A 7,142-nucleotide genomic window follows, 5' to 3' on the forward strand; every position below is an offset into this window, starting at 1 on the left:
GGGAATTTTCTATGTAGCTATGAGTCTGGCCGTGGTCAGAGAAGCACATGAGTTACGTGGGCCTCGTGTGAATGGATCCGTAAGGCTGTGCGCTTCATTAACTGTGAAAAAATGCTATGGGACGCTGAGGGCCTATCTCTTAATTGTACTCATTAGTGATATAATGAACTAAGAAGGCTTTTGTTTAGATAAGAATAAGAAATAATTGATGATAGAAAAGTAAATATGGTCTGTTGTGACCATGTTTGTGACCCCAGGCCCAAGTCACACTTTGTGCTTATGTGCATGTGTGCGAGTGAGTGTGCATCTGTGAGTTCATGCAACAAGTAGTGGGCACTGGGGGATATTAGAAGGGATCACAAAGGGAGATTTTGCTTTCTAGAGCATTTTGTCTTAATCAGAACAACTATCTAGCAATGATTTAGAAATCAGACCCCAAACTATATAAAACATGTAGCTTATGTAGCTTACTTGGGTAAAATTCTGGATGATGGAGCAGATTCTCTGTGAAAATATTTAAATCTTGGTGGTTGGCAAACGTAGATACTAGGTAGCACCTTACTTGGCACTTCCCACGTAAAAGGCACCTTGTCGATGAACTGAATGAACGCATGCGTGACCAGTTTTCATATTTTTGTTGAAAAGCCGCTGGTTTCTCTTTGACCCCCATCATCTTTATTGAAAAGAGCATTGCCAAAGCAGAGCACGCGGCCTCTTAACTTCCAGGCTCTCCCAACCTCCACAGTCACCGACCTGAATTTCATCTGCCTCCCTTTGTCTTAAGATCTCACATTCCGATTGGCCTTGTGGTCTACTGCAAGCATTAGGAGTAGTATTTACAGCTTTACTTCTGAAACATCTTTTCTTTCTCCTTCATAATCTGTGTCACCTCTCACAAATGAGTGGAGTTTCCATCTATGGGTAAACTATACAGGAAGGTAAACATCTCTCCGGAGGGCCGGGGAGTTCTTTCCATGACCCCTGCACTGCCAGGACCTCGCTCACCTTGGAGAGGGCAGGCCCACCAAACCGGGCCCCCTGGACAAGCCATTCTGTCATAAGTGCAGATGGCAGCAAGCCTGTTCAAGAAGACACAGCCAAGGGGCGCCTGGGTGGCTCAGTGGGTTAAAGCCTCTACCTTCAGCTCAGGTCATGATCACAGGGTCTTGGGATCGAGCCCCGCATCGGGCTCTCTGCTTAGCAGGGAGCCTGCTTCTTCCTCTCTCTCTCTCTCTGCCTGCTTCTTTACCTACTTATGATCTCTGTCTGTCAAATAAATAAATAAAATCTTAAAAAAGAAGAAGAAGAAGAAGAAGACACAGCCTGCAGGCGACGGATAGAGAAGAACCTTCCCCTGCCCTCTGCCATTCTTTACCCATCTCCGTCCTTGAGAACAGATTCAGAACTATCTGGGGCTTCTCTTTCTCTCTCTTTTTAAGATTTTACTTATTTATTTGTGTGTGAGAGAGAGAATGCGCACACCTAAGCAGGGGAAGCAGCAGGCAGAGGGAGAAGTAGGCTCTCCACCAAACAAGGAGCCCAGCATGGGGCTCAGTCCCAGGAGCCTGGGATCATGACTTGAGCGGAAGGCAGACACTTAACCGACTGAGCCACCCAGGCGTCCCTGGGGCTTCTCTTTTCCCTAGCGGTCACATAAAACAGAATCATAGGACTGATTTTTTTTTTCATAACCACACCGAAACTTAAGAGTGTTCTGCCTTCAAGAATATCGCTTTTAAAAGCCTGGGCACGTGTTCCAAGGATGTTGTCACTGCCCAGATATTTTTTAGTTCATCTCTTCTGGGTTCATCTTTGGAAGCCAGAACACTTTCCTTTCAAAGTGTGGTTGGAAGCATACCATCATCCCTTGGGAGTGGATTTCTTTTTCTTTTTGGAACAAGCCAAAGCTGCTGGGGTGGTGTCTGGTGAAAACACAGGTAATCAATCCATTTGAGATTCTAAGTGGCGTGTGTCCATAGTCATTAGTTTGTCCTGTCCTTGTTTGTTTCCTCAGTTGGTCCAAAACGTCAAGCAAGAACAGTCACAATTCATTTCTTAACTGAAATATATCAGGCAGGCGTTAGTAGAAGGAGCTGCAGTGCATAGACAACTTGGAAGGGCAGCCTCATCTGGATCTGTACCATCCACCACGGTTCATTTTAAAGTAATCTGCTCACTGTATCTTTGAACATGGTAAGCTCAAGGTACCGTGAGTGTACGCAAATACACAGACCCTGCTGTCATACCTAGAGCCCCCAAATCCCGGAGGAGTTCGAAGGAAGAAGCTTTAGGGATACCTGGACAGCTCATCTCCAGTGTAGAACCTTCTCCACATCATCTCCTGTGGGTCCCACAGAACTCTGTGAGTGCCGATGATGGGGCAGTGCAAAAGAAACCCGCTTTCTCCGTTACCCACCCCACACCCCCAATCCCGTCAGCTGGAGAAGGAAGGGGCATCCAGGTGACTTTAAAATTAGTGACAGTAGTCACTCCCAGCAAAGACCAGGGCGGCTACTGGTTCCTCACTCTTCTGTTCTATGGCTTGTAGCTTCTGCTTCTCCCCCTGTCTGACCTTGTCTAGATATTTTCTTATCCTCTTCTCCCATGGGCCCATAAGCCCCTTAGGCATGGTTTTGCCACCCTCCCTCATTTGTTTCTGCTCTTTTTTCCTTTCTTTCTTTCTTTCCCCTTAAGTCCCTCTCTCCCTCCTCTCCTTCCTTCCTTCGTTCCTTCCTGTCTCTGTGATTCTTCATTTCCCCCTTTCTGTTTTCCTCCATTCCACTAGCTCAAGTGCTTTTGGGGAAGGAGACAGGTGTTGAGACAGAAATAAAGTACAGGTAGCCTCCTCCCTCCCTAACCCCACAGTCCTGACCCATGCCCGCCTTCCAATGTCCTCTCATCACCGGCCCCCAGCATTCCTCTGCTCTGTCATGTTCCCCACCTGACCTCCACTTGCTCTTTCCATTTCTCAAGGTCTAGCCCTCTTGGTCAGTCCTTGAGTTTGGGAACAAGCATCCTGTTCCTTTTCCTTTTGAGTCCTATCCTTGTTAAATGCTTCATTCTCTGAGTCACCTGGGTATCTCCCTAATACAACTCATCAGCCTTCCTCAAGCACAGGCCCAAATGCCCATCCCTCTAGGGATTCCTTCTCATTCAGTCCTGAAGGTCAAGAGCCAAGTGACCTGGAGACAATCTGCCATACCTCTTGAGAAGCAGGAGTTGTTTTCTCCCAGCTGCGCTGCCTCCTGCAGTCTGCATGGAGTCACTCTGACGTCCAGTAGCAATTCCGATTGTTCCACAGTTCTTTATGGAACATGTAGCTTTGTCCAGACCCACTTAACTCTGACTGCACCCCCTGTGGTCAAAGCCAGGCCAGTGCCTCAGTGTAAATGAGGGGGGCCAGCCTAGATCAAAGATGAGGCACGATGACCTATCTCAGAAGCATTCTGGGGTAAGGTCTTGTTTTTAGACGTTTAGACGTTCACAAGTCTGCTGAGAAGTGTGCAATAGCACGTAGGTAGGTGGGTAAGAAAAGACAATGATAAATTTCTCAAAGGAAAATGTGGTTTAAAAGAGAGAGAAAGGCAGCAAAACTCTACAAAGAGGATGTTCTATTCCTGGACTTTAGCCAGCACAATTACATGCCTTCGAGGCCTTTCTAGAAGTCAAATTTGTTTCCACCACAGGATCTGAAAGGGTTTCTGCATAGGTGTGAGAATTTGGAGGACTTAATTTCTGAAACCACAATATTTAATTTGCTATCATCTTCCGGCCATACCTTTGATCACTTGAGGATTAAAAACAAAAAAATGAGCTCCTCTCATCTGATCCTCCAGAAATTCAGTTGCTTTATATGGTAAATATTTCCATTTTATAGACATTGGTTGATTACAGTTTTTCTCTCTGGCATATACCTAGATGTAATTTTATTAATATAAAGATTTTCTCCTCTAAGTACGTTTGCAGATAAACTTGCTTTTTATTCTATACACATACAATAAAACTAAATAAAAATGGGAGAAATGAAATGATTTCATGGTAATTGTCTTCTGTTGCCATTTTTTCTTCACACTAACAGCAAAAATTTTTGTTACAATTAAGTGCCATTGTAATATCACAAAGCATCCCTGGGCCAAAAGGTTTGTGTTTTCCTAGCTAGGCCAGGCTGTAATTATCTGACAAGGCTCTTACTAAGTAACAAGGGCAAGTGGAAATCCATGTTCTCTAAGCTTGTGAGATTGAATGATGATGATTGAAATGTTATGCCTTTTGTTTTGTAAGTTGAGGGGTTGATTGTCAGATTCTTTCTTTCAACTCAAGCTCAGTTGATCTCGTGTTTCCACCTCTTTATTGTGCTTCTCTACCCCGCTAGGCCCACGCAGGAGGCTTTCTGATCTCCCTCCACCTGGCAGAGGGGCAGCCAAACCCTTTTCCTGGTAAACCTTCTGTCCATAACCATGCACTGCATGGAAGAGCCAGAAACCAAGGGTACGCACAGGTCATCTCCCCCTTTCGGTAAAAGAAAAATAGGGTTGATTGCATTGCCTTTTCTCTACCTAGATGGTCTTCCTCCCTTCTAATTAAAGATTTTAAAAGGGTGTGTGTATGCATATTCACGTGTGTATTTACGATTGGGTTTGGCAATTTGAGATAAAGGTCATCCACGTGTGCAAGGAGGGCCTGGTACACGCATTGGAGATACTCTAAATACTTGAAAACTCATTGTGCTTTCACTTTTTTGTGGACATAATGGAATTCTGGAACATTACTTCAATTCCATGCTTTATTTAGAAATGCTTGGAGAGTGTGGAGCTTTGAGCTGAAGAAATGGTGTAGTTTTAGGGCCTAGATTTTTTTTTCTTCTTTCTTTCTTTTTTTAAAATTTCAATGGACCTAATTTTGCACACCAGAAATCAATGAATAAAACTCATTGTAATGGGGAACAGCATTTACACTGGAGAGAAAGAGCAGTAAACTCTGTCACCTGGGAAAGAGCCTCTCCTTAATTTTTGCTCTTTGTAAGCATGATGTAATCAGTGTTTCCTAATATCGGGACAATCCTCTCCCTTTAAAGTGTTCCTATGTAATTGTGCCACATAATGGTACATTGTAATAGGCAATTTGGTTCTGTAATTCAGTTTGCAAAGCATGCAAACATAAGATAACTAGGTTAAATGCAAATAAGCATTACACTAAGGTACAAAAACAGGGAGGAGAAAAGATGCTGCGTCCATAACTTAGAAAGAACATGAATTTTATTCCTCATGTGCCTCAAAATGTAGTTTATTAAAGTTATTTATCCTCTAGTTTAATTGCATCACATGCCGTTCATACAGATAATTATCTGTGTATAAACATATATGTATTCTTACTGCATATATTTATAGATCTCTCTTTTGCAATAAACAGGCTCCAAGCAAGCATGTTATTTAGGAGTGAGTCGATGTGCTCATTTTTTACAATGTATAGTGTTTTAACAAGTAGACGATTATATAGAAGCACCATTTCAAAATGTGCTTTTAATTTTTCAAAGCCTTTTGTTATTGTATGTGAGCTTTATCATTTGGGTTAATTCTTTCATTATTTAGAGATCTATTTTTAATATGTTCCTTTAAATGGTGACTGGTAGGTACACCATAATCAGATATGTAGTTTCATTAAGTAAACATTACTGGCCTTAATAATTTTAATATTTTGGGGTGCTTTTGCTTTCATTTTTGAGGCTGTATTTTTTTTTCCAATACAGTGTATTACGGGCCTGAGAGTGATTCAATAAATTTTCTAAATCTGAAGATTCCAAGGCAATGCAGTATTTTCTGTTCATGCTGTAAAAAGTATTTCTGTATTTTAATAAAGAATGGAATTTACGCGAGGCCGTGTATCTTTTCTCTGATCAGCTTCCCTACATTCATTACTATTTCATTAGACCTAATTCCCATAGGTGGATAGCAAGGAAAAGCCTTTCAAAGGAGGTCTTTTGACAGCCAAGGCCAAAAAGTCCTGACTCACAGCTGCCTGCAACGCCTCAGTTGCCTCAGTTGGCAGCACCGAGCTGGCTGGGAGTGACTTCTTTCAGGAGCCCAGGGTTCTCTATTGATTATACTTCCTGTCTCCCTGAACTTCCTATTCTGGCCAGTGAGTACAAGGGGGCAGCCAAAGGCAGGCAAGGAACGTGAGATTTGATCAGAGCGCCAGGTACCTGGTGTCTGCCCAGGGTCATCTTGGACCAATCTCTCCTCTAGGATTTCCTTCCTGGTAATCAGGGACAAGAGGAGGGCTGCCTCCAGTGGTACTCAGGAACATTGAAATAAATTACAGTCCTTGTAACCACCCCCCAAACAGTGTCCGTTGAATCTGGAAACCTATTCCAGCTGTTTACTCCAGTGGGTTGGTTGTGACTCTGGTTATTTGGGGGTCATGATAGTTCCTGCGTTTTGATTTGCTCTCACCCTGACCTGCCAATTCCCTCTCAGAGGCCACTATCCTGTCCTGATGCTTTGTGATGATCCTTCACAGAGGCAGCAAGGTAGGTGCTCAGTGAAACAATCCAGGGGCAGGGAGGGGTCCTCCCATGCCAGAACTCTCTGCAGCTGGTAAGGTCAGAGTAAGACCTGGAGATAGCTCTTGGAAAGGGTTGGGGGCACAGGCCCCCAAAACCTTCTCTCACGATTTGCCCTTGGTTTGCTTAAAACTTAATAGATTCTGAAAATATTAACCTTGCTACTTGCCCTGCCTCAAACAAAACCATTCCCAAATTCATCTCCCACACCCCCTGCGGCACAGATCCAAACTTTCTCCTATACCTGTGAAGTCCCTGAGCCACCCCAAAAAACCCATCTACCCTTGCCCTCGCACAGTCAGGTCCTAAGGGCCTCTTCTCTGAGACTGCTTTTCTCGAATAGTTGGACACAAGCTATGAGAACCCAGCTTCTGTTACTAGCTTTTTCTTGCGGTGATTGTACCAACTGTAGGGTGCAAATTATAAAAGGTCCAACTGGGGAAGAAATCCCCGAGCGAATGTGATCGACTTTTGTGTCAAATCTGAATATAGAATTGGCAACCTGAACACTTACAGACCTGGAAAGGAAGAAGGGAACACCATGATGAAGGAAGGCATCTTGCCCTGGATTAAAGTAATTGCG

Source organism: Mustela erminea, chromosome 4 (genome assembly GCF_009829155.1).
Source record: "Mustela erminea isolate mMusErm1 chromosome 4, mMusErm1.Pri, whole genome shotgun sequence".
NCBI lineage: Eukaryota > Metazoa > Chordata > Mammalia > Carnivora > Mustelidae > Mustela > Mustela erminea.